Here is a 27,673-nt window from a genome sequence, read left to right as displayed (position 1 = left end):
CTAACACCAACCGATCGACAAACGAATAAATCTCTACTACTACAACTATCTATCTACAAAAACTTATTAAGTACCAGTTCTAACAAATAGACACCACTTACTAGATCTATTACCAGACATAGAAACAGCTGTAAAAGGCTTTAAAAGAGTGCCATTAAAACAAAGTACCAATCATCCCTTTAGATAGCACTTTGAAGGAACAAGAAGAAACATTTCGAGTTGATTACATGAACAAAAACGATTGAAAATAGGTTTTAAAGATGAATTCTAGTAACTAGGTGAATTCGCTGTTGTAATTAGTTCATACATTTTTCTCATTAACTGTTACATTAAGGATCTTGACCATCCTTCTGTTTCATTTTTTTTTTGTCATTAGGTAACATTTTCTTCTGGAGCTCGGGATTACCTAGCTAGTTAACGGGGTTCCGGCTCGAAACATAGGAATAGGAACGGAGTGGTTTTTAGTCAGTAAGAGTCTAACACTCTCTCTCGCCTCGCCCAAAGCGGGAGAAGTAATTGGATGATTTTTCCCACTTAAAAAAACACACATAGTATTACTTCCTCTGTTTTTTGTCTAATTATGCATTAGTCTAACACTCCCTCTCGCCTCGCCCAAAGTGGGAGAAAACATTGGATGATTTTCCCACCTTTAAAAAATACGTAACATTTCTTCCTCATTTTTTCTCTCTAAAAACTACACCTAGAGTGAACGACCCCCATTTCGACAGCTATGTTATAAATTCCATTCCGATGGTGATAATTATGTTGCCTATCACCAGACTCATTTGATCATTTGAAAAAATGCATTTGATTATATATTCACTTTACGATTCGGACTTCACGGACTATTTGAATGAATACGGAAATCAAGGCTTTAAAACTTATCAGCAACTTAGTAACAACAGCACTAGTAACAAACTAAACCAGTCAATAAAGTCGAAAACCGTTTGAAACTCAACATTTAACCTGTCAAAATATCAGTTGGTGGTAGAGTATTTAATGATTATTATTTTGGACTTTAATTGCGACGCAGTGGCTGGCTGACCTTTTCACTCAATTGATTTTTTTTTCTCCATTTCAGATGTTGGTTATCATCAAACGTCGATCTGGAGTGACGGTAGTAGTATCGAGGCTCTTACATCCGTTCGCTAAGGTCTCGCGACCACGCCTTGCTGTGCCGAAGCCTACAACTCAAGTATAACGCACAGGCTGACTTTGAGTGCTCAGAATTAATAATTATTCGTTCCTTTGCCAAACAAAATGGCGTGCGTATCAGTGCATTAGTGTTACGCAATGAAGTTTCGAATCTTTGTCAGTTTTGATAACTGGAATGGTCTAATTTGGTAACTTGGGTAAACTGGTTAGTGGTTGTTCGAACGTGGTCAGGTGTCATTTATATATGGATGCTCATATGCATGAGTGGTGACAGTTTGATGGTACATGTCGTTTTCAATTTGTTGAATATTTTAAAATATTTGACGTAGTACGAAGACGTACACATATCATTTAATACTATTATTTATTAGCAAACGTTTACAAACATAGAAAACTCATTGTGTGTAGGTAATCGAAAATTCAAAATATTAACCTTAAAATCACTGCTATATAAGTCAAATTATCAAAAACAATTACTTGTCAGCAAAATTCCGCCAATACATTGTAATATTCTTTTAATAAGCTCAACCTATCTCAAGGCTCAAAACAATTCATTATTCACACATTTCTCAGCTTACACAGTTTACTCATCACTGCTGACATTTTAACGCATACCACCAACCTTATCCCTCACACAATAAGGGTGTAATTCGCAAATTAAATAAATACTGACCCAGGCACATCTATAAGATGACCTTATAATAAATGCCTTTCACTGCGTTTACTTGAAATCAAGAAATTACTCATTTCGTATGAATCACGATTTTAAGGCTTCGTCCTCACTGAACTGGCTGTTTAACTGATAATATCAGTTTTGATTGACAGCCTATAATGAGTCCGATGCCTTATTATAATTTAGAAAAAAAAGCGGTAGCACCATCCGGTACTAACTACTGGTTAAATTCTTGTTTGCGTAATCGTGACCGAATGGTAGACGTGTTAGTTGGTATAGTTTGTGTGTTTGTTTGTATAAAAAAATAAGGAATTAATGTAAGGAAAATTTATAAATATGACGTATGTACATATTTACGTATACAGCGTACATATGTGTGGAATATTTTTCCCGCAAATCTTCTAATCTCACAAACATCCGCATTTTATGTCAATCTTAAAAATTATACTTAAAGAAAGTTGTACGCGAAATTTTAATCCTCGAGTGTAGTTGAATCTTTATAATTCAAAGTCAATGTCAAAGTTTTATATAAATATTTTCTGGTTTGACTAAGTATAATAATAAATAATTTTGCAGACCACAAGGTTTCAATCTAAATCAAATGACAGTAGCACCTACCTAAAAAAATCCGAGTTATATTTTATTAGTTGCATTTTTATACTCAAAATCTTTGTATATTTTCTTATCCTTCATTAATTTACGAGAGTAAACCGTGATTTTTTGTTAATTTTATTATCCCCTACAACTCGTATCAAATCAAATACAAGATCTATTTTCAATTATACATACTTAAATGGTTTCTCTTTCACTGCAATACGTTCTTGAACAACGTATATATTCTATTTTTATATAATGGGTAGGCAAATTATCTTAGTAAGTATGTTAACTACCAACGTTTCAATAAGATATATTGTTTAATTATCTTAAAGTAGCCGCTAGCCGCAGGCTTTGAATGCGTAAATTTAATTCGTGAAAACTGTTTTTTTATTTGTGTAAGTATAATTTGAAATTAATTTAAATGTGCTCGTTCCAATTGACATGTAAGTGTTTTATTTTTTATTCTTTTACTTGCGATATTTGCATGTTTGTTGCGTGTGCACACTAGTGACTGTCTAGTTAAAGGTGTTGAGTTCGACCATGAGTTTGTGCAAAGAATTTATAATAAGTTTATTTCCTTAGGGGTAGTCATTGTATAGAATACATCTTACTGGTAGAGAATGCCATAGGGCATTCAGTTCGCCTTATGTACCACTATTTAATTGTATTGTGTACATTAAAGATTAAATAAATAAATAAAACTTTTACTTCAATAAAAATCTGAAGTCAAAAACCCTGTATGTAATGTCTTGATGGAAATAGAAACCTAAATAAAGATTTCTCGCCAATCGCGTTTGTGGTCACACAACTAACTTGGCAAAGCAATTATAGTCTTTAAATCAGTTTAAATAACTTATTTGGCACGATTGGCGCAATATAAAACATTAATTTAAAATTGACTATTAAAATACAATGAATGTGTAAATTATTATGGCATTACCTAGGTTAATTATTAGCAATAAATAAGATCAATAAAATTATCAATCAAGCGCACTGATTGTGCGATAATTGCCGGCCTTGAGAGAATATTGTGCTTGCACAAGGGTGGATCGATTGATAAGCAAAATATTGCGATTTGAATAATACGTAAGTACCACTGTGTTGGTTTAGAAGTCACTATCAAGACGCCATATATGTACACATAAGAACTATATGTATAAGCACTATTATGTGCCATTGCTTCCGTAATGACAAGTGAGCATGACTGCGAGTAATTTCATTTTCATCTCATTGAAATAGTTTGTTTAAAGAGTTTGCAGAAAATTACAAAAAAAGATGTTTTCTTTATTTTACAGTTGAATTTCTTTCATAACGCAATACGACTAATCCAATAATTAAGATACAAATGCGCTAAGTCCATAAGTAGTATTGCACATCTCTACTTACCCTCTCAGGGAAAACAGCTATGATGCTTATTTTAATCAATAAACTAGATCCAGTTTAATGTAAAAAAATTGCGAATTAAATTCACACCAATAATCGGGTTCAAGAACATGACACATATAAACTGATTGATAGCTGTCACATTTATTAAAATTTAATTTACTAGAGCCTACCTATTAACTACTACGAGTACAACTAGTCTCAAAAACAGTCGATATCTCAAACAACTTTTAACTTTATTTTTAAAAGGATTAAGTTTTAATTTTCTTTACTCGTTGGATACCAGCTGACTATTCACACACACTAACTGGAATTACTGTCATAAAAATATTACATTAAATAATGACCTTTAGAAATTTATGTTTAAATGTTTTCTTTTAATGTTCTTATAAATTGTTACTATAGGAAAACGAAAACGTAAACCTTGGCAAAATGTGCTGCCCTAGACTCAAAGTCAAAGTTAAATTATTTAGTACTTTTGAAACATCAAAAAATAAAGAAATAAATAATAGTGTGTCAGTCTGTCCGTCAGTGAAGCTATGTGCTCGTTCCAAAGCTTAGACTACCAAGTACTACGACAGTGAACTTAACATTGAGTTTGAGCATAAGTTCTTAAATGTTCTATATCAGTTGTTAATTCAATTACCAAGTAATTGAATGCTTAATTGATAAGCTTATAGTACTAAACTATGTATGTAGTACCTATTGTTAACTAACCTTATTACGGTCAGTATAATACGATTGTTACTCATTGTCAAAGTGCTTACCACCAATTATGAATTAGTATTGTTTATTTTTTCCTTTTTGTGATCATTTAATAAAAGATACGATAAGATGTGGAATAAAAAATATCGTGCTATAGTAAAACTACTATCGTGTTGATAAAAAGATAAGAAAAGCGAGCGTTTAGTCTAAGATTTTCAGTAGTTACACACAGCTAAATTTATTTGCAATAATAGGTATGTAATGAAAATAAATTAGACGCAATTTATTAAAGTAAACTTACAACATAACTCTCAAACATAAATAAAGACCTACTCTACTCTTTCGGATAAAAATATCCGTTTTAAAATTCCCAATCTTCCCAGACCTTGATTCCCCATGTAATGCACATGTAACGCCTCTCGTGTTTCGGGCGTCCATGGGCAGCGGCGATTGCTTACCATGAGATGATATGTCTGCTCATTTACCAGCTAATACCATAAAAAACCTATTCTACAAATGTATTCGGACAATGTATTACATAATTTCCGTGTTATCATCAATCGTATAAAATACACGTTAGAAAACTGTAACATGAAATAAGATCGAAACTTACACTTACAATAAAAACGATGGGGCCATGAAAATGTATAGCGGACACGCAAAATATTATGTAATACACAAAAGGCTTGAAGATAAAAATTGTGTTTAATTGAAACTGAAAGTAATGGCGACTTTACGATAGTGAGTCTCGCAACGTGATTTACTGTGTCAACATATTTTTAATGTTGTTGCTAGGTTGTTGAATTGGTAATTTTTAGGTCTTACTAATATTTATTTTAATGTTTCAATCACTTCTTTAAAAATAATTATAACTGTTATTTTTCAGTTTCCTAACCTAAATTTAGCGACAGCAGTTATTTTAATACTCTACTAAACTACTTCTGAACAAAGTAATATTTATCAAAAGTAAGTTACAACATACAAAAATGATTAGTACTTATAATTTTCAATAGCTTCTATATCATCATGAAATAACAAAATACGTATACTTTAACCAGAATTTTTTTTGGATTTACACTTTGCCCTACAATAGGATTTTCTCCTGTGTCATGGGTACGTCTAAAAATACCAATTTCACATACACTCAGATCCGGAACAACAATTTGTTGACGTGGATGTGTGATATCTGTGGATCACAGAAAAGGTGGTTCCGTGCGAGATTCGAACCAACAACATGTTTTACGGCAGCCAGTTGTCCAGTCACCGCGCCAACCGTGCATACAATTTATACATAATCACACTTTATACAGCATCTAGTAAATATACGATAACACCAATATCCCTTCAACACCAACAACATTTTATCATGAACACAACTCCTTTCGGTCCGCGGTATAATTTTCATATAATTCGTTAAATTATATCTGACATTTCACTCAGTGGACTTCATTAATTAGGCTAAAAGTTACTTTTAAGGCGGATGGTAATGAAAAAGATGATTTAATTGGACCAGCTGTGTCGTCTCGTGCAGTTGACGAGTTGTTAATTATTTATTCGGTGACAGAATGCATATTATAATAATAATTATATGTATTTATGTATGTAAAGTTGTAAAATAATGGCTTTTGGTTGAGTTGCGGAAAAGCTGGGTAATAAGCATAAGTTTAAGGTTTGGTTTGTAAGGCAAATAATATTAAGGTTCCGGAGGTCCAATAAAGCCCTTAAATTCCTAACCCCAAAACGCACTTTTAACCTTGGGTGTTTCCGGTGTCTATGGGCGGCAGCGATTGTTTCTCATTAGGTGATGCGTCGTTTACCGACTTATACCATAAAAAAAACACAAAGGGTTGGCATTCCCTACACTACTTGATTGTATCTTTTCACTGTGCGGTTGGTGCGGTGGCTGGGTAACCGGCTGCCGCGCAACGTGTAGCGGGTTCGATTCCCGCACGGAGCAACTATTTGTGTGATCCACAAATTGTTGTTTCGGGTCTGGGTGTCATGTGTATGTGAACTTGTATGTTTGTAAACGCACCCACGACACAGGAGAAAACCCTAAAGTGGGGCAACGTTTTTTGAAAAAAAATCTATCTAGCTACCATCTTATAGACAACTAAAAAACGTCTCATCAAAAACAAAAACGTATTTTTAATTACCTCCCTTGTTTGAAGATGCATTGCTCCAAATGTGAGATAAAAAGTAATACCATATTTATGAATAATAATTCAAAGGTCACGTCGTTCAGTACGTAATACTCTAATACAAAGGTGTAGTATCTTTCTGTGGAACAATGCAGAGAATCTCCCAAAGCCTTGAACTGGTCTATTATTGATGAGATTCACACGATACCTCCACATGAGCTGAGAGCGGTCACTGCGATGTTACGAGAACGGTAGCAATGGTGCATACATTTGAATTTATTGTTTTTGATTTAACTAAGATTCTTTTTTTAAATTTGATGCTTTAAAAGTAGAGGTATGACTGCTAAGTGAAGAGTTATTGAAGAAAAATTCGTTAAGAAAATTTTGGTTATGGAACGATTGTATATTTATTGTGTAATAACTCTTCGTGGTACTACTGAGAAATTTTCTAAAAACAGAAGAAAGCTCAGCAATACTTCGCCCGAGTAGGAATCGAACCAGAAACCCCTTTCTCGGCAGTCGCACTTGCAACCACTCGACCGACGATGCAGTCTCGACTACGTTTAAGACCAAAATCAATCCTAAAACTTCATATAATCAACATCATCAAATTCATTTATCCTTCAATGTTTTCTTCCAAAGAACCTTAAAACCCAAAAACTGTAAATAAAACAAATCGATTAAAAAAGGCATACCCGCATGACTGTTATTGCAATTTAATAAGGCTTCGTCCGGTACCGCACGCGAAGCCTCCGGCGTTCCCCCTTATTGTTTAAAAATCCCTCTTAATAAAAAACTTATGCTCGATCAAGTTATTTATTGAATAACGATATGCTTATCCGCCAAAATACGGCCAACGAAATAACAAATGTGAAAAATATTCAAATTGAAATTAATTTTTCGCTTTGATATTGAAATTCGGTGAACGGCCCGCGTGTGATTTTTGTTGATTTATCACGTATTTAGTGTGAAGTGAATTGTTTCTTGATATTTTTGCTTTTGATCTCTTGTTTTCGTGTTTTTCTTGACATTGTCGTATTTCTTTGCAATTAACATAACTTATCAGCACATGAATTGCTTTGAAAAACCCAATAAGACATCACAATAAAATACGTACAAACATACTAATAAACACTTTGACTCTGACTTTGACTTTGAATAAATTATTCATTCTATGAACATCATTACCATTCAACTAGTAATGTGTATACATGAAAACTAATTACCGCCGCATTTCCTTAAGTTATGAGATAAGACCTAAAACTATACCACCAAAATCAATTAAGGGCACCAAAATCAGCCTGTATATTGTTTGGTAGAATTTAGTTGCATTGGTACCGAACGCTCCATAAATCCATAGAGTGAGAGATGCCCCATATATTAGACATCAACGAAATTATTTTCTACGTACGTTTTATTTCAATAACATATTTTAATCTTAATTTATCCCTTTAAATTGAAGTACCTTATGCCTGACAGGTCCCAAAACTAGCCTAAATAATATTTTTAGTATTTGGTTGCATTGTACTGAACACTCCATTGTGTTACAGATGCTCCATATATTAGACATCAACGCGGAGTGAAAACTTCAATCCAAAAATTTTAAGTAAAAGTTGTATAAAACTATAGGTAAATGACATTAATTAAATAACCAGTAATTAATAACTTCATATTATTAAGTTAAAAATAATTTAAGATGAAAAATAAAGTGAACTAAATAAATCGCGGCGAGCGCTAACTGATAGGCTTAACTGATAAAAGAAAACTTGCCTTGAAATTATAAATGGCTATAATATATATCTAAGTATCAGATGCCATAATAAAATAAAATGTAAAAAATATTTAGTAAATAAATTGAAGTTAAAAGAAGACCTTTTTTTGTTCAGCTGAAAACGAACTCATACACGTAAAAGTGGCGGGAAAACAAGCGTACAGTAGTGTTGCGTGTGCGCAGGCTGTAGTGCGCACGGGGCGGCGTCGCGTTCGCGACTAGCCGCGCTATCGTTCACGCGGCGCGCGCGCATCGGTACCGTTAGACAAAGAGAGCGAAACGCCGCCTTACGTGCGAGCAGTGCGACCGCCTGCCCGCGCCCCGTCCACGACCCATCCGGAAGCCCCGCTGAAACTGGACCGTTTTCTTTTCTTGTTGTTATTGAGATCGACTCTCAAGTTCTGTTGTTGTCGCGCGCCGCGCCGCTCGCGCTGATAACGCGATGCCACGCCGACCTGCGCACGCGCACATAGTAACGCTCCGCAGCTTTAAGCTCGCGCGGACACTTTAAAAAAATATTTCGCCCTCAGTGATGGAATGGATATTTTTTATGGACAAGTGCCCAGTGGTTAACTAATCGCGAGTAACTATTTATCATTCATACTGTGTGTTTTACTGTTTGAACCAAATAGAAGTGTTAATGAGAAAGTGAAACCGATACTCTGTGTAATTACAATATTCTGAACGGAAGGATATTTTTAATTGAACTCTTTTTTTAAACAAATTAATTCTTGTGCGATTGTTAGCGAAAAACTGAAATATAATTGAAAAGGATCACCTGAAAATTTATGATCTTTTCTGCTGAACCAGGTAGGTGAAGTTCTATTTTTTTTTTATATTGTCATTGCGATGAAAATTTCTTATTTATTGGTGTAAAATAACTAAGTATAAACAAAATTATTCGTCCTCAAATATTAATAAAAAATATTATTAAGATGCGAATATTTCGCATGCGAATTCATAGCAGGTATATATTTTACAAATTCCAATTAAGACAGTTTAAAACTAAATATTTTATCTGTGATTTATTCAGTGTTGATAGAAATGAAAATTACGAGCCACTAATGATCCGAAAATTATTTAAATCCATAAAGCAACATGTGTAAAATCGTATTTCAGAATAAATTATTTATTAACTCGAAACGTCTCAATTAAATTTGAATAAATTTAAAATAAAACGGAGTTCTTTAACAATACAGTTTTGACAATTTTATGATTCCAAATAAATAAGAATTTAATTTATTAGATGTTCCAATAAACGATCATTATATTTTATAAAATTTAACATAAATTTAAATAAAACTGTTTGATCTTTTCCTTCTTTATATCTCATTTAAATAAGAAATTAGGCTTCGTTATAAAACATGGCAAATAAAACGATTAACAAAGTCATCATTTATTTTCAAATTGAATAACATAACAGAATAAAATTTAAAACTATTTAATCTTAATTAATTGTATTATGAGATCTCGTCAATTGAACAAAAAATAATTATGCCATTAAAAGGATCTCAATTATTCAATTAAAGGATCTTATGACTTGTTACTGACCTATCATAATTAAAAAGTGAAGGGCGTTTTCACTTTTAATTTCATTGATAGAAAATGGAGTAAAAATGAGATAATTCGACCTAGTTGATGTGAACAGTTATCCCGCCCGCCGCGGCCGCCGGCGTCCGCCCGCCGTCGGCGTTGAAACCTTTTTTGTTAAAGTTTTACTAACATTACTCAGTAGCGGCTGATATTAACAAGTTCTTGTGTTACATATAATTGAAATTTTATGTTTTCTTTATTATTTTATGATAGTTCAAGTTAAGTTTAATTTTTCTGAAAATTGTTTTGGAAAAGTCTAATGTTGAAATGTTCGCAATTAGTGTAGAATTTTTGAGCTGCAGGATACACAATTAAATTTGGTCTAGTTTTTATATTGCTATTAATCGTATAAATCTAAAACCTGAGCAATGTATTTTCATTATTTATTATCGAAATGCAGTTTCTAAATCTAATTTTTTACTATTTACTTAGATAACGAAAACTAATTAGCATTAAAGTGACACTAATTTCCTTTCCCAATCAACTGTAATTTGAAATAAATCAATGTTTCCAAATTGATTTATCCTTTGAACTACTTAGATTAAATTTACAATAAATCTGCGAGAACATAAATTATTTGCGTCGCATTACGATAGCACGCGTAGGACGAATCATTAATTTTATATAGTTTCAATTACATTCCTTAGTTTTTATTAACATTTCTTTTTAACAAAGACAATTTAAAAATTATTCGAATTCAGAAAATAATTTATAACATAGTCATTTATTTCACCCACCATTTTTTTCGTTATCAAAACTCAATACAAACCTAGATCGTGAGTAATATATGTACTTAAAATTTCACAATCAAACCTCCTTTGTCGATTGTTTAAATACAGTAGTGTAGAAACACACTACACTGCTCTATATTAATTAATCATCTCTTTATGTTCACCATAACACATTTGCAGACGAATGTTCTTAAGATCCTGTTTTGAAACGTCCACCGCACTTCATGCTTTCACGCCGCAATTTAAATTTAAAACCAATTGACGTTTTTAAGATGAATTGCTCTTTGCGGATTAATGTTTTAAAATACTTTTGACAGTTTTTATGTAACCTGTTCGTGCGTTCCTTTTTATACCTCTTGCTTTAACGAATCACCTAATTATACGGACCGATTAAAAAGTAAGGATTCCATTCATGAACGCAGCAACATACTGAATTCATTTATTCATTCCCGTGTTACCGGCCGTTTATTCAGTTCCTTATTAGCTGCTAAAACAAATAAATCTCGGTAACTTATTACGAAGTATTTTAGTGAGATAAAATCAAAATCCTTGGTCGCCAAACCGACGCAATCTGCAACCCACTATACATCAGTGGGCTGATATAAAAAGAGTACCGCGAATACGTGACGAAAACTGGATCGCTGTCGATTTTATATGTGTAACAGGCCATAAAATGTATTTCTCACATGTATCAGCTCCTTAAAAGACATTCACTACTCTGGCGGCTACCAAAAAAAACACTGTTGCAACCGGGTTCGCAAAATTACTCTTATCGTACCTTACATCACCCGAGCAAAGGTTTGAATAAAAATGTATGTTTATTATCAAAGCATTTCAGCTTCTGTTAAAACGTTTAAATGTTTTTAAAGAAAAAATATTTTTATACACGTACACCAATTTAATAAAATAAAAACATAAAGAAATCTTTAATTTTGCAATAAAATAAACATAATATAAAAGCGATTGCATAGCAATTCAGCCTCTTTATTTTATACCAAGTTTATTATTTTGATTACAACAATTATCCGGATAAGTTATGTCCGTTTTGGGGTTGGTCCTGTTTTGAGAACCAGTTGCTTATCATGCAATAGAATTTAAAGTGGTTAGATGGTTTATTTGAATCAATTAAGTGCCGTAATAATTTAGAAAAGGTTTCTTGGGATCGTGTAGTTATTTTTCTTTCCATGTTTTGCTTGAATACTTCTAGATTTATACGAATGATATTGTTATCAAGCATGCGTATATTACTACGTAATGAACATAAGATATCTCTATTTATATTCAGCACTAGTAAAACGCGAATGTTTCGACAAGTTTATGATCCTTTGTAAAACTTTATTACATCTAAGTATATCTAATTTAAATGAACTAGATCATTTGTTTTACATATTTATTGTAAAATAAATGTCGAATAATGTCATAAAAGAACAAAGCGCGAATAGGTTTTTTTTCTCCTAAACGTGATTTAAACACGTAGTTCATTAGTTACACCTATTATGAATTCATCATAATCAGATAATAAAAATATCGTTATGCGCTAAATAAAAAAATGTTGATAAAAACCCAATAGCATATTTTTTAATTCGGAAAGAAAAACCGCCTTGCCGCTGAAATGATAAAAATAATTGGAGCAAAATCGAAGTAATGTTAACAACAACTTTTTATACTGAAAATCTCGCTCATACTTCACAATAACATTATAAATAAATGCAAAACTTCGTTTTTTAAGTTACGATATTTGTGTCTGATATTAGTAAAGTCTTTTTTCCTTCTGGACAAAGCCGCCCGTAAAAAATTAGTACTGAATATACATATTTATTATTATAGCTCCATTTCGTTCATTCGACAACCAATCACGTTCGGTTTATTGTTACTTTTAATATCTGTTGCGAATATTGTGTTCCGTTGTTATTAATATAAATGTATTATTGGTACTAATATCATTTCTGGTTTCGTATTCATTTTAATTATGAAACTGTCATGTTATTTTCACCACGTTTTTGTACTTAAAATATACTATTGGTTCGTTTCGTAATAATAAAGAACTAAAGTAAAGAACAGAACATAATTGGAAATAGTTCTCATATTTCTTCTTTTTTAATTTAATAACCTAATAAAACAGAAATGTGTCTTTATATAAGCATCGAATGTAAAATTACTAGATTTAAAATTAAACACAAATATCGACAAAAAATTCAATTACAAACACCGCTCCCTGTACACAGACGAAAAAAGAAACGCTGTGTCATTTGTTGTATTAAAAAAAAAGTAATTAAAAAATTCGCTTTCACTGCGAGAATACGTGCGTAGAGTTAGGTAACGGACAGACCTGTCTTATTTAATATCGATCACTTACGCGACATGTAGCCGGTTTTTTCATCTCTTTGCTACACTTACTTACTTGTTTCATTTTAACCGTTCGTACTGGTACGAAACAAAAAATTGGTACAATAATTATTGTGGTATGGATTTTTGTTTTGTCTGTTATTTTGTTAAGACTGTGTTTTTTGATTCGATATGACGGGAAAAATGTTATAGGCTTTTTCAATTGTTATTACGAAAATTAATTTCGATATCCAGATTTTTTATATTAAGATATAACTGTTGATAAACAGTAGAATAACTGTTGTAAATAGTAAAGACAATAAAAGAAAAAAACGTCTTGAAGCGTATTTTATAAATGACAGTACAATTAAAGTTAGTTTTTGTTAATTGCAAAACTACAATACAATTGACTGAAAACTTCTCAAATCCATGTTAACACCTCAACATTTGTACTATCTTTTTGTAAATCTTTATTACAGCATCTATTACTATTATTATTGCTCGTCTAAATTATTAAGATAGTAGCGGTACTTAATATTATATGACTTAGATAACTAGGACGTTAAATTAAATTGAGATCTCGTCATTTAGTAAACATCGTTAATTCAAATAGCTATTTAATTACGATAATCTTTTACTTTATTTTATGACACTGATAATTTTAATAAATAATCTCTTGTGGATATTAATTTACAACGTAAGATTAGACGTGTCAACACTGAAACTGCATTGAAGGAGTCTTTAATACAAAAAGACATTTAACACTGGCCGCTAAAACATCTTTAATTTTTTACATTGTTCGAAATTCAAAAAACAAATATGGCTGTCTATTTTAAATTAAGAATGTTAACTGCAAAGGATTATAAACCATGCAGTTTGTATGTCAAGTAGTTTCAAAGCATTGAGCGTCATTACAAGCACTAGTGGGCGTGGCTTCGAAATGGTTGGTTTCAAAACGAGGCAACTTTGTCGCGCGTCGCATTTGCATATAATTGCGGTTCATTTCTAATTATCGCCGTAGAATGGCAACACCGACGATTATACTCTTCCTAGTGTGGTGAATGGGCGATCATCTTGCGCATTGTTGCCATAATTTACTATGAATACCGTTTGTGAGATTAATGAAATGTCTCTTTGGAACGCAGTTTTGCATTAAGGATAAAAATAAAAAAATACCAACATTGCCGAGCCTATATACTTAGTCAGCATTATATTTGTAGGAAATATTCAGTGTCCACTGCGTTCCAATATTTAGACACCTACCTACTCGTAACTCATGACGTAGGTAATAAACAAAATCTGCACAAACACAAAGAACATTATTGAATTATTCCCACATCCTGTACTTTGAGCAATATTGGAGTAGGTATCCTACTTACTGAAGGTAAAAAATTACCTATTCAGTCTTTCCCGCCAGGTGTAATACAGTTAGTTAAACATACAGACAGACTGCACTGACGTGACAAATGACCGTCCAACTTCAAAAAATGTCTGTCTCAGTATTCGTCTACTGCAGCAGACACATGAATCACGATGCAAACCATAAATATATTCCATTTTAGGGGTGACCACAGCACATACAACAAGCCATTTTCATCCTAAAAACCTAAAACCCCGAACAAGATTTGAAAATTTTCGCTTGCTTCTAACCCAAGACGCAGACATAGACATCTGATCAAAATTCAAGGAAATTCGACATGTTCTGCATTCAAGTACATCACTTTAGATGAAATTCAAATTGTGAAAAATGCACAGACGGAGTGTAGACCGTGGTGTATAATTTTCAGATTCATTTTCATAATGTGCAGTCGAACGTTGAGGTCATTCTTAAACTAGCAACGTCTAGATTGTATTATTATCCTAAATATATGTCAGTTTTGAAACTAACACTCAATAATACAAATAAAACCCGTGTTCATAAAGTTATTAGCAAAGTTATAAAGAAATAAACGTTACATAAAAATTTAAATTAGAAAACAGTCCATTCAAACGCAATATAATCGAGAAATGACAGAAAGCTCAATAAATGTAAAGGAATAAAAGAAAATTGTTTGCAATCACATTTATAAAATTCAATTATAAAGCAGTATTTTGTCAATAAAACAATTACACCTTTCACCGGGCGGACGTCCGTTTAACATAGACTTGAATAAGGATGTCATAGCCCGAAGCGAGAGAAGATTAATTCACCATTAAGGAGAAGTCGTAGCATGAGCACGATCGACTAACGAGCCACCAGTGATATATAGCACCATCGGCAAACAAAACTTTACGCCATATTAAATATTTACATTAATATCTTGTGTGACAGAAACAATTATGCCGAACAAAATGAGCTCATTTAAATGGGAAACCATTAGTTTCTGATATTAATGTTCGATTGATATTAATCGAAGGTATCGATTGCTATATTTTACTTTGTAGTTCGGCCGTTCGATTGTGTAAATACCGTAAAAGGATATACACCGATTTCTTTTGACGTTTAGAAAGTGATGGAGGCAATTAGGTGACGCCTTTTATTTCAAATATTTGAAGACAATAGATTGGACATTAATCGGACAACACCTTATTGGTTACGGCTGACCCGCTTAGCATTCAACTTTTTTAAGCGATCTGAACTATAAAGAAATTGAAATACTTGTACAGTAACTATATCTTAGGTTGAATGGTCGCAAGTGTGTCTGCGAGCAAGGAGCTCAATTCAAGGTCAGATTAATTATATTTTATTTTACGTAAAGGACTGTGCAAATTAAAAGTATGGTGTATTCCTTATTTGGTTTATTATATTATAGTTGAAAAGTGACATTTTGTGTTTGGATTGTATACATATTTACATGCACCTCTGCCTACCCCTTTGATATTAAAAGACGTAACGTTACGTTGTACCATAACACTATCAGCCTAGCAATTTAACTGATAAATTCGCTACTTATTATCGAACATTAAAATAATAATATTTAATGATAATTACCTTGATTTTACTTGGTTATGATAACCGTTGATAAAGTGCGGAGAAAACTACGACTCGTGCGTAATCTATACCAGTTTTCTTAGGGTTTAGACTTAACTCTGCCTCGCGACTTTGTCTGTCGTCTCATCCAAGTTAGATATGATGATAAAACTGGTGATAGTGTCTTAATAATGAAGAATAACATAACCTGAACATTACATCACGTCCTTTAACCCCTAAGGGGTAGACAGAGTACAGATAGAAGGTGCAAGTCCTGCGTATTAAGGGATGAAATTGTAGGCGTAAATTAAATAAAACTTGCAGGTTTTTCGATTCTTAGAGAAAAGTGGACTTGGGAAAACGAAAGGTTTTACTTGCGTTATACCAGGATAGAGATCATTTGTCATACCATTTAAATGTACCTATATATGTCATTATGTCCTATAACTTTAACTTAAGTGTTATAATAATGCCTGACGTAATTGTGGTTAAGAAACAAATTACCAATAATTAAATTTTATTTGACATTTACATTGCGGTCCAGTTTATAACAATTAATTAATTACTTCAAATAATAACAATAATAAACAGTTTCGTGAAAACTGTTCGCGGTTTCTTTTTTTAATAATATTTTATTACAAGAATGTCCGTATTGTAATCAATTATTTTCTGAATTCCAATATTAATTATACAATGGACGTATGTGTAATAATATAGCTCTTATAATTACTATTAATTAGTTATAGATCAGATAACTGAGGCGTGACTTTACTTGTATCTCATGTTAATAAGACGCATTTGTATTAATTTTATATAAATTAAAACATTATTGATATTGCAATCACATTTATTTCTATATTATCTAGAGACACAGGTATTTCTGTTTAGAGGCGGGACATAGGACCATTTGATTGCTGGGTCTACAAAATCCGGATTTGATAGGTACCTATTAAGCACTATTACACAATATTATGTCTATGTCTTCCCCAAATGTGTAGTCACAAAGATAAAATGATCGTTGAATGAAACACTAATATTATTAATGTGAAAGTTCACTAATTTTGTTTGGATGTTTGTCCGTCAATCACGCTGAAACTACTGAACGGGTTTTGATGAAACTTGGTTTACAGACAGGGTCACAGACCCACGGGAATGCGAGCAAAACCACGGACAAAAGCGAGTAATAACAATAAAATCAGTCTCTCAAATAATAATAAAATAAGCCTCTCACGCACTCCAGCCAGTGATACGCGTCTCATCGCAACATTTCACAATCCTCACATAACTCGAGTACCTACAGTTTACCTAAAGACCTAAATACACATATTGCTCACACGTGTTTAAAACATACAAAAAGTGCTTTCGTTATCTACGGTATACGTCTTCGGATTGCATAACAATTGCAAGTTTACAACTGATGGCAATCGTTGCATGGGAACTCGATTGTTTGAAGCAGAATGTTCGCACACATGAATCCAACATTAGGACGCGTTATGAGCCGATCTAAAGTGGCTGTTGTTGGTTACTGGTTCGGTTTGTTGGTTAAATGTTTACGACTTTATGTGGCTTTTGGTTATCTTCTGCATTTCTTTTGGATTTGGTTAAACAAAGTATTACATTTTTGAAAATTTCACAGAGTTAGCGCGGTGTCTGGAATTTGTGATCAGTAAATTGCAAACTGGGGGTCTGGGTATCCCCCTTATCACATGGGACTTATAACACAAATAGTGAAAAGTAGATGTGCCTACATTGTATAGTGGCATTAAGTGATGTGATAATGTGCATCTCTACCTACCCCCTCGGGGATTCAAGGCGTGACGATACATACTTCCCACAATTAGGTAAAACTTAGAGGAATCTACTTAACTAGCGAAGACTGACCATCTCAAAATAAGTAGGTTTTACAAATGTAACAAACTTACTTAAAAATCTAAAAAAAAAAACAGTTTTGGATGTCACTTTAAAAAAAACCGTTACTTTACGAGTGTCTTTATTAGTCACCGGTAAATTGCTACCGGCAGTACATACAGCTAGTAATATGAGAAATACGCATTAAACTAAACATTACCGTTTATTTTTTGGAAGTCTTAAGTGATGCTACAAAATTTCACATAACTGAGTCAGAGATGAGAAATTGTAATACTGAACACTTTAGTCAGTAAATATATTAAATCTGAGCATGCATGAAAAGACTGACTGTCCATGAAGTGAAATAAATGTGTAAGATTTAAAGTAAGCAATTGGCTTTCCTTTGTCTCTGCCTACCTCCATAGAAGACAGACGGGAGGTTATTGTATTGAAGAGGTTATTATGAGGTTGAGGTTATTATGTATGTAAAACTTTGTATATCTACATTAGTGAATACCTTTTTTTGAGGGGCGAAAATCTCTTCTTCTCGACTTCGGATAAGAGATCGAATTCGATCCGGAGAATACCTAAAAATACCTTTAATACTATAGAACTTTCATTTACATTTTTTCTTACAAAATGAAACTAAGTCTTAAAGGTAGTCTATGTCAATTTTCAATCTGTCTTTCATCATTAACTTTGAAAGTAAGTACCAAAGCTCATTTACTTTTTTATGTCAAACAAGAATAACAAAAGACTCGAGTAACGGACCCCAACCGAGGAGTTTCCTGCTGACACCATAGCGTCACCGTATCGAATTTTAAAAGTAAAATTGTTCATTTTCCTTAAACGAAATCGAATTATCGTCACTTGTAGTTTCATTTGCACACAATCACAGAAGTAATAATGAATAGGAGTTTTTACTTCGCATTCTTAATGAGAATCTGAATTATATGATACTTCTATTTTGAAAAAAAAATTGTTATTATTGTAACAAATCACGTAACAAATATCATTTCCGAACATTTGAAATCTTTCCACGAATCGATCTTCAAGTTTCTTTTTTGACAAATCAAACAATATTTTCTCATTACAAAATCCAATTATGAATCGCTATTACATTAAAAATCGTGTAATTTAATTACAACATTTCAATCTATAGTACAAAGAGACTAACTAAGACGTCGATATCGTGTTTTTTAACAATAAGTCAGAAACTCCCATTGGCGCAAGAAATCGGTAAAAAATTGGCGTTGCGTCACACCAAACTGTTAATTGCCGTTACCGATTATTACTAAGCCAATAGTTTCCACTCGATTTAGTAATAAACTGCGTCGCATTTACATTTGATTCGCACGAGATTTTTCAACTATCGATTTCGTTTATTGAAAAGTGATAACTAAAATCGCCAATTTTGATAATATCAAATATAGGGTGACGCTTTAGTAGAGTACCGTATAAGAGTACTATCATTTAGGTCAAAACTTGATTACATACTTTAGGCCTATATTTTAAGTAGAAGAAATATAACAATAAAATCTATACCAAATCCTTTTAGCCTGCTAATAAGCTATCAGGATTACAATAAAGAGCTTATCCGTTTACTGACAACTTATACCGACATTAACATTAATTTACAATTACGAAAACACGTCTTATAGCTAATTTTAATAAAACACTATGAAACTGGACACAATATAAATCAGATATTGTGTTTCGCAACGTTTAATTGGTCGCGATCAGGCGATTCCGTTCAGATTATTTTAAACGAGATTATATTGATTTTAATACATTTTCAGTTAAACGCAATCAACGAACGATAAATAATCGTGATTAATTACATAAGAACGCGTGTATTTTATTAAATTTTGTTGGTTTAATGTTTGCACATTTATTCTTGTATCCTGTGGAGATAAAAACCTAATTAATCGGGACTGTTTTGTTGGTCAAAATCGATAATCTTATTTTTGCACTTAAAACTCCGATTATTCTTGATTCGGTAAACAATTCCACTACTTACGCTTACATGAGACAAAAAATAGCGAATTCTAATGTCCCGAGAATATACGTCACCGTTTGCATAGATCAGTAGCAACTACTTATAACTTTCCGAGTCCGATATCAAGACAAGATAAGTAAGCATTCAGTTAGAATTTTATAAATCTCTGATAATAAGGTTCGCCTAAAGGATTGATAACTTAATGTAATATAGATATGAGACCCTTCTGCCTATTCCCTTTAAGAAACAAAGACGCGTGTAAAGAAACATTCACAAACCAAGTAAAATAGGTTATCTACAATTCGGTCTAGAATCAGTTTTAATATTCAACATCAAGTAGCCATAACTCATGGGAGTTTGCGATTCATTTATGCATACTGCCGTTGATTACAGCGTGTTTTAATACTAAACTGCACGTGTATCGAGTCGGACGAACGCCGAAATTAACATAGAACCTTCGCAATCTGGAGCACTGTTTTACTATTAGTTGAACACCCTTGTTATAGTGTATTGTGCTATGTTGGTTAGGTATTCGATTTTTTTGTGGTTTGTTAGAAATATGGTGTGAATAAGGTTTATAATGGTTTTGGAGTTGTTTGCTGTGTTTGAAGACTAGTTATAGGTAGTGGTAGAATATATTAGCATTAAAAGCTAAGAGGAAAATTGGCCTAACATTTATAAATACATATCAGTACAATTTCATCAACAAATAAGAAGCCTAATTATACCACAAATTGTGCCACAGTTCCCCTGGCATACAGATCGAACGAACACACAGACGAACCGGCCGAGTCCTTTGGAATGCGTCAATCAAACTAACAATGGCGTCCACAAAAAATATCCCACGGCACATAATAATGAATAGTTAACGACGAAAACTAGGTGAATCTTTGTGCAATAGCCTAGTGTCTTTTTAAAGAAATATGATCATTTTCAATTTCATAATGTTTCCCACACGAAGAAGCATGAATGGACCACTGTCGGCCATACAACCGACAAATTAGTGTAATCTAAAACAGATTTTGTTGCTAACACAATTTGTGGGCGCGTGCCGTGTGTGCGTGAGACGTCAAATTATGTGATGGATATTAACATAATGAATATCATCTGACTTCGCCTGTATTGTGCCGCTCATTTCTATTTGAATTTGAGTGACTGTAATTGGCTATTCGCATCTGGTCTGTGGTAATTTTTAGTACATTAGCTACAGTGGAATGGAGAATATCGCTTTGAGAACACCCAGTACTTGTTACTATGTAGCTTGTGGGTAGAGTATCAGTAGTTAAGTATACCAACCATACAATGTAGAATATAGGGTAAGATCGCAGTCTTAGAAATTACAATAAACCAATGTTGTGTTTAATTATTATGTTATCGGCTTACTCGCATAACTGTTTGACGAGGAACTCGACTAGTTTCAAGTCATGCTAGAGGCTCATATACAACTCGGCGATTATCGCGCTGCTACAATCGCCGCATCAGTAGTAGCTCAATACTAATTTAGTATGTCCCACGAGAGTTATTTCTTTTTGTTTCTTTAGGAATGTATCAGTTTGAAGACCAACCTCTACTCTACTTCTTACCCACGTTCTTGAGGAATCAAACCTTGACGATGACATTTCTCAGTAGCCGGATGATTAGCTGACATTATTAAGACATTAAGTATGCCACTAACAGCCTACAAGTTTCGCTTTAAATCTTTTTCTAATAGCCAATTTAGAGTTGAATAGTTGGCATTTGATTCACTGCTTTGTGCTTGTTGAGCGCTAATTAATCGTTAAGCATTAATTAGTTAGTAGCTAAGAATAAGATAAGTTACTCAATAATGACCCACTTTGATATGTAGAGGTTTTATTGATGGTATGATATGATACGTCGTTATGTATCTGATTGACTGGTTGTGTGATGGGCGATTGATCGATCACTGTACCTCATCATAGACCTAAGCGCAATTATAAGAGAATGAAATTGTGGATAAGACCTCTCCTGTTCTGAATAAAAATAATGAGTATCCAGTACAAAGATACTACTAAGCCTCAACGTAATCAACAAATCAGTTGCTCCAATTAGCGACCCAAAAACAAACCTTACACACATACACACAACAACCAGTAATGCAAATCACCCGAATGTCAAAGCTGACACATACGATGTGACTATGTGACGGTTACATTACACAACCGTTCCTCTTGACATTCCATTTTGTCCGTCAAACAATTGGATTGGTCCGTGCGAAGTTCTCACGTAGATACTGAGATAGTAAGGTATAGTGCTCACCCAGGCGACTAAACACCGGTTTAAGATAAGCGATTAGTGCATCCGAAGATAGGAATCTCCTTTTTATGCGTTCGTAGAATGAGTGGTATAAAAGGTTAAGTGCTAGTTCCTTTTGATTGGGTTAAGTAGAGCGGTAGTAGTGATGGTTACTTGGTAGATGTCGGATGTAAATGTGTTTGAATGTTTTTTTTTTCGTACTGTAAACGTATACAACTAATTTATAATTTGTTCTTCTATCGATTAACCATACTCTTTAGTCATATTGATGGTACGATTGGTGCATTGGCTAGGCAACCGGCTGCCGCGCAACAAGTAGCGGGTTCGGACGGAACAACTCTGTGTGATCCACAAATTGTTGTTTCAAGTCCGAGAAAATCCTAATGTGTGGCAACGTTTTTAAAAAAGAAAGAAAAGAAAGATATCGAATTTGTTTTCAACTGCCGAATTTCTTACAACCAAATATTAGTTTATTTACAATAACATACAAATCATTAATCACATTGGACTAATTCACACGGACATAATATAAAATTGGTTAAATATGACTCAGTTTCCGTCTAAAGTCCGTATTATTGATATATACGTGTATGTCCTCGACTGTTCCTGTCGGCACTTGAGTAATCGACCAACGAAATCTAAGTACGTTGCGACGCATCCTATAATCTGTGGTAAAGGCGTTTCGGTAGTATAAGCTAAAATATATGTAGTGTTTTAAGTTATAAAAGTGTATCGTATGAAAAGGCACGAAAAAACAATAGCTTTCTACATTCGGATAAAAATGTTGTTTGATTTAAACAAAACCAATTTTGAAATAAGAATTGCGAATCAATATTTAACCTATTAAAAATATTTTATAGTATTGCACTTAGATGTAAACCTACAAATAATTTATCTAGTTTTACAAAAATCGTACAACTATCGCTTCTCGTTTTACACTATAAACAGCAACTTATAGCTTCATCCATCTTTAAGTGTACAACCGTCCTTAAAAAACCAAATGCCATTGAGACTACTCTGTAAGAGAATGCCGATTTATTGACCATTGACGGCGCAAATAAGTGATGATTATCCAATAAAATACGGACCCCTTAATTAGAGGAACATTAACTCGAACATCATCATACTGACAATACAGCAATAATAACCTCAGGAGCCAATTTGAATTGGTAATCAATAATAAATTATAAACTAGTTATTTACGTACGAAATATTTTATTTTTATGACATTTTATGTGCGCATATGAAAAATATTTAATCTTTTTCGTTTCAAACATACAGCTGTCAATTTTTGAGATAAGAAATCTTAATTAAAATGTTGCAGAACGATCTAATTGGTCGATAATTATCGTTGATTTGCGAGTTTTAAAGTTGGTTATTAATATGGTAATTAGTTAGGTGTAGATTCGTATCTGATAATAGAACTAGATGTTTTAGCTAGTTAGACAAGGTAATAACGTAAATTGTGTATTGTTAAGCTTGTTACTCGAGTTTTTTATAAGCTCCAAAGAAAAATAGGACCAGATCCTAATAAATCCTCCATGGTCCTAAAGATAAAAAAAAATTTTGACTATATCCAATCTATAATTGTTGGTCTTAATTTGAACTTTATCTAATTAAACCTAAGACCAGTAGTTAATCGTCAAAACTGTTGACAGCTAACAACTACAGTCATAAATGTCTGTCTATTAATTTTAAAACGACAAACTAATTGGTAAAATATCACTACTGTACTGTGCTCTGAAGCGGTAGGTAGGCTAAAACTATAGGCATACTAAGGCTATAGGACACAATTCAAATAGAACCTTTCTCAACCACGAAAAGCTCTAATTAAAACCTAACAAGTATATCTACTCATCATAATTTTATTATATACTTAATATAGCTTCTAAAACTTCCAGTACACTGAAAATTTCAAATTATTGTAGATTAAAAACCAATGAGATGAAACTTTGGATTTTGCCCCACCTACTTTTTGCATTTTGACTCGCTCTTGTGTCAGATCAAAGGCTTAATATTACATTACGCTCCAAATCTTACATCACACACAACGCCCATAAACAGATTATTATTATTTCCAATAAAAAAACACGTGTCTACGATCAGGGTTTTCAAGATTTATGATTGCTTACGAAAAGCAATCAGGGAGGCGTGACCGTTGGTAATTATTTCCTAACACCTATGTGCTACTGAAGTCTATTAACCACTTCCTTATCTAATCGGTCTGATTGAGACGCGGGTAAGGGTTAATTAGTTGGGTTATGTAACGGGGAACAAGCAACGGGTTTTGCTGTGATAGGCTGGTACAGGGTTAAGTGGAGCGATGTGATGGACAAAATATGTTGGTCTATCGGTTAAGTTGTTAGAAAAGGGGCACAAATTAAATTAAAGTAATTAATTGGAGTTTGGAATTTAGGTACAGCAACATTCTTGTCTGTTACTACGTAAGATTTAGTACAGAGAGAAGTTGTAGAAGTGCTTCTGATCTACATTTAATGACATTTTTGAGCTATAAAACATAACATTAAGATATACCGTCTCCAAAGCGTAGGTAGGTTACAAATCAAAAACAAGGACATCAAAAGATAATTGCGTACAAATAATTAACATTTATTACAGATCGAATGATGTATAAATTACTTACTGTACAGCCCACATCCTCAGCAAATAAGACCAATAACAATAAGGAAAATAAACTTCCGTCACGAAAATCTGAGAAGCAGATGGACAATAAAACATTTTACTACTCTGGATGGTCAACAGAGAAATCTTTTTTCTACATAACGAGATAATATTCAAAACAAAACATTACATCTTTGTTTTTTGCGCTGCCTAGATGGCGCCACCAGCGTTTATAGTCCCGTCAACCGTTGTTACCATAAAAAATAATAGAACTTTGTAATTCCTGTTTAGCAAACGCATTAGTAATCAATAGACCAGCAATATTGTCATTCTTAACATTAAAAGTTATGATACGACTCTTCAGAAAAATAATAATTCTTACACATACGTTCGATACTAAAGACCTTAAGACTTAAGCAATAGGAGTTACATTTGTATGACAAGTAATACGATTGATATGTGGTTGACACTCATCTGCAGTCTATGAGGCTCATAAAAGATTTATAGTGGCCATGACTGACTCGCTTATGTTTATTGAAGAAGGTTGTAAATCGGGACTATGTGACTATTTAACGTACTACCTACTTGTAATAATGGCAGTGTCAAGTTCTATTTATTCCAACTAGCCTGAGCCAATGTCTTAAGCTATTTCTTACACTTTTACGCGAAAACTTTTGAACACATTTTGATGAATTTTGATACAGTAACAGATAGGACCTTAAAGATGATTTTATTTTAAGCTTTATTGGCAAAACACTTGCAATTGCACATAAATATACTAAGATCTGCGATCTGCATTATGATCTTAACGTTCTTTACTATATTATACTGAGGTATCTCATAAAGTCGCCATATCGGCCCTAAGCGGCCTATAAAATAGCTCTAAAACCAATTTTAGGAGTCTAAGAAGCTATAAAGGACGTATCATCGTGAGATATTAAAATTATTCAAATCCCAGATGCTTATCACGAGGAAACTAATAAATCAAGTGAGGGAAACAGATTGCCCCAACATCCCTAGGATGTTTTACAAGAACGACAATTTCAAAATAGTTTTTATTCACACAAAAATCCAGTTCATCCTCATATTTTCATCCGGTGACAGAACTATTAACAATTTTTACTTACAATTTTTAGAAAGTTAGTGTACTTACTTTTAAAAAATAATCTAAATAATTACTTCCTTGAAAATAGAAAGTTTTGTCAAGGAGTATTTGGCTGCTAAGTACGTAATTGAATTTGCGTATCTAAGTAAGTCATCTTAAGGCTGCGTTTTTATTAAAGATGGTAGAGCGGTGCCGCTCTGCAGAAGCAAGGAGTTTATTACACAGATCCGTCTTAATGATCATCATTATATTCATGTTTAAAAAAATGAACAAAGTTTTATATAAAAGTTTTGTATTTTATCCACAAAGTCTTGAACAAACATAAGTTTATACAAAGCTGAAAACTAAAACCTTGAAGATTAGATTTTAACAAATAATGTATCCTCACCATAACACTGGTACCGAATCTATCGTTGTAATTTGACTTACTTGTCTTTTGACTTAAAGTCCTATATTGAATGAGCAGGCGGTATTCACAAAAGCCCTCCAATTATAATAATCGAAACTGTTTCAACCTATCACACAGGCAACTTTTTAAAAACCAAACCTATCCATATTTTCGTTAATATTTTCTCATTATACGCTAATCTTTTCTCTTTTGCTACTGTAACCGCTTCCTTACCTCACACTAAAAGGAGATTTAAGAAATAATATCGAACTGCAATTGATTGGAATGTAGAAGCAACACGATTCAATCATTGTATCGTTGTAAAGTACTGATGAGTTATTTAGATCTGAAACGATTTAGTTTTTGTACAATTTTTTTGAAGCAATATCTGTATATTGAAAAAATAGATGGGATTGTTCTTACTATCTCTGTCTGTAAATGCTGATTGAAATTCTAGACTCTTATTACTGCTTTTAGTTTTACAAATGAGACTAGACAGTGAAAAAGTATAAAAGTACTAGACAGACAGTAAAAAAGTAAACTTTATTATGTCTAGTCCCAAGTCTAGGAAAATAATGAAGATTTAAAAACTATGTAATGTTACATTCTCGCTTATTATGATCAGAATCAAGAGACGCAATATAATATGTTGTATCCAATAATCTGATCTGAAAGTCATTGGAGGGACCTATGTTTGGAAGTGGACGCCTTGTGGCTGATATGATAATGATGATGTTAATATGGAAATAACAAACATATAAATTAACGAAAATGAATTTTTTTTTTATTTTAAACATTTATAATTAGTACCTAATTTACAGCAGAACTCAAGAGTACACAATTTTCGCCACAGTTTTCGGCACCACAATATACGAAGCAATTTTGTTCTTGTATCATTTTGTTTGCATTGACTTGTCAAAGTTTCTCAACACACCACAGGGGTCGCCAACAAATACTAAGATTTAGACCAGCTTAAGACCTTTTTCCTTACTTGTGTAACAAATAGATCAGATTAAGCAAATTCGTGACTTAATTATGAGAAAATTTAATCACGAAGGAATTTTGTGAAAATGTTACTAACTTGATTACTTAATACTTAAGTCGTTTTAAGTAATCTTGTTTGTAAATTAAGTTGTGATTCACACAAAATGTTTTTTGTAACACGAGAGGACATAAACAACATTAGTATAGAAGATACTGTTCATCCAGAGACCATATAATAGACCAAGACCATATAGAATAACCAATTAAAAAAAAACTAATCTAAACAGCAAACATTAAAAGTAGCCTTAGTATGAGTTTGCTTTACGCTTTAAGTAATCGAATCGAGAGCACGTTCGGCGCTCTGATTGGTTGGTTCATTCGCGCGGGCCAATCATAAAGCAAACTCGTACTAAGGTTACTGTGTTGTTT

General features: G+C 32.9%; 1 protein-coding gene across 2 annotated transcripts in view; it reads left to right on the top strand.

Moving 5' to 3' along the window:
- Positions 1 to 8,740: 8,740 nt before the first annotated feature.
- The window catches only part of LOC118271922 (transcription factor hamlet), a 108,118-nt gene continuing 89,185 nt past the window's right edge, over positions 8,741 to 27,673 (top strand). The window contains exon 1 of one of the 2 annotated variants that reach the window (XM_050693950.1): positions 8,741 to 9,235. The gene's annotated coding sequence lies outside the window, so the exon portion shown is untranslated. The remainder of the gene's footprint in view (positions 9,236 to 27,673) is intronic. The other variant, XM_035588185.2, reaches the window with a different exon arrangement.

Source organism: Spodoptera frugiperda, chromosome 5 (genome assembly GCF_023101765.2).
Source record: "Spodoptera frugiperda isolate SF20-4 chromosome 5, AGI-APGP_CSIRO_Sfru_2.0, whole genome shotgun sequence".
Classification (NCBI taxonomy): domain Eukaryota; kingdom Metazoa; phylum Arthropoda; class Insecta; order Lepidoptera; family Noctuidae; genus Spodoptera; species Spodoptera frugiperda.
The sequence above is the reverse complement of the archived record's forward strand: the minus strand, read 5'-3'. Positions and strand labels throughout refer to the sequence as shown.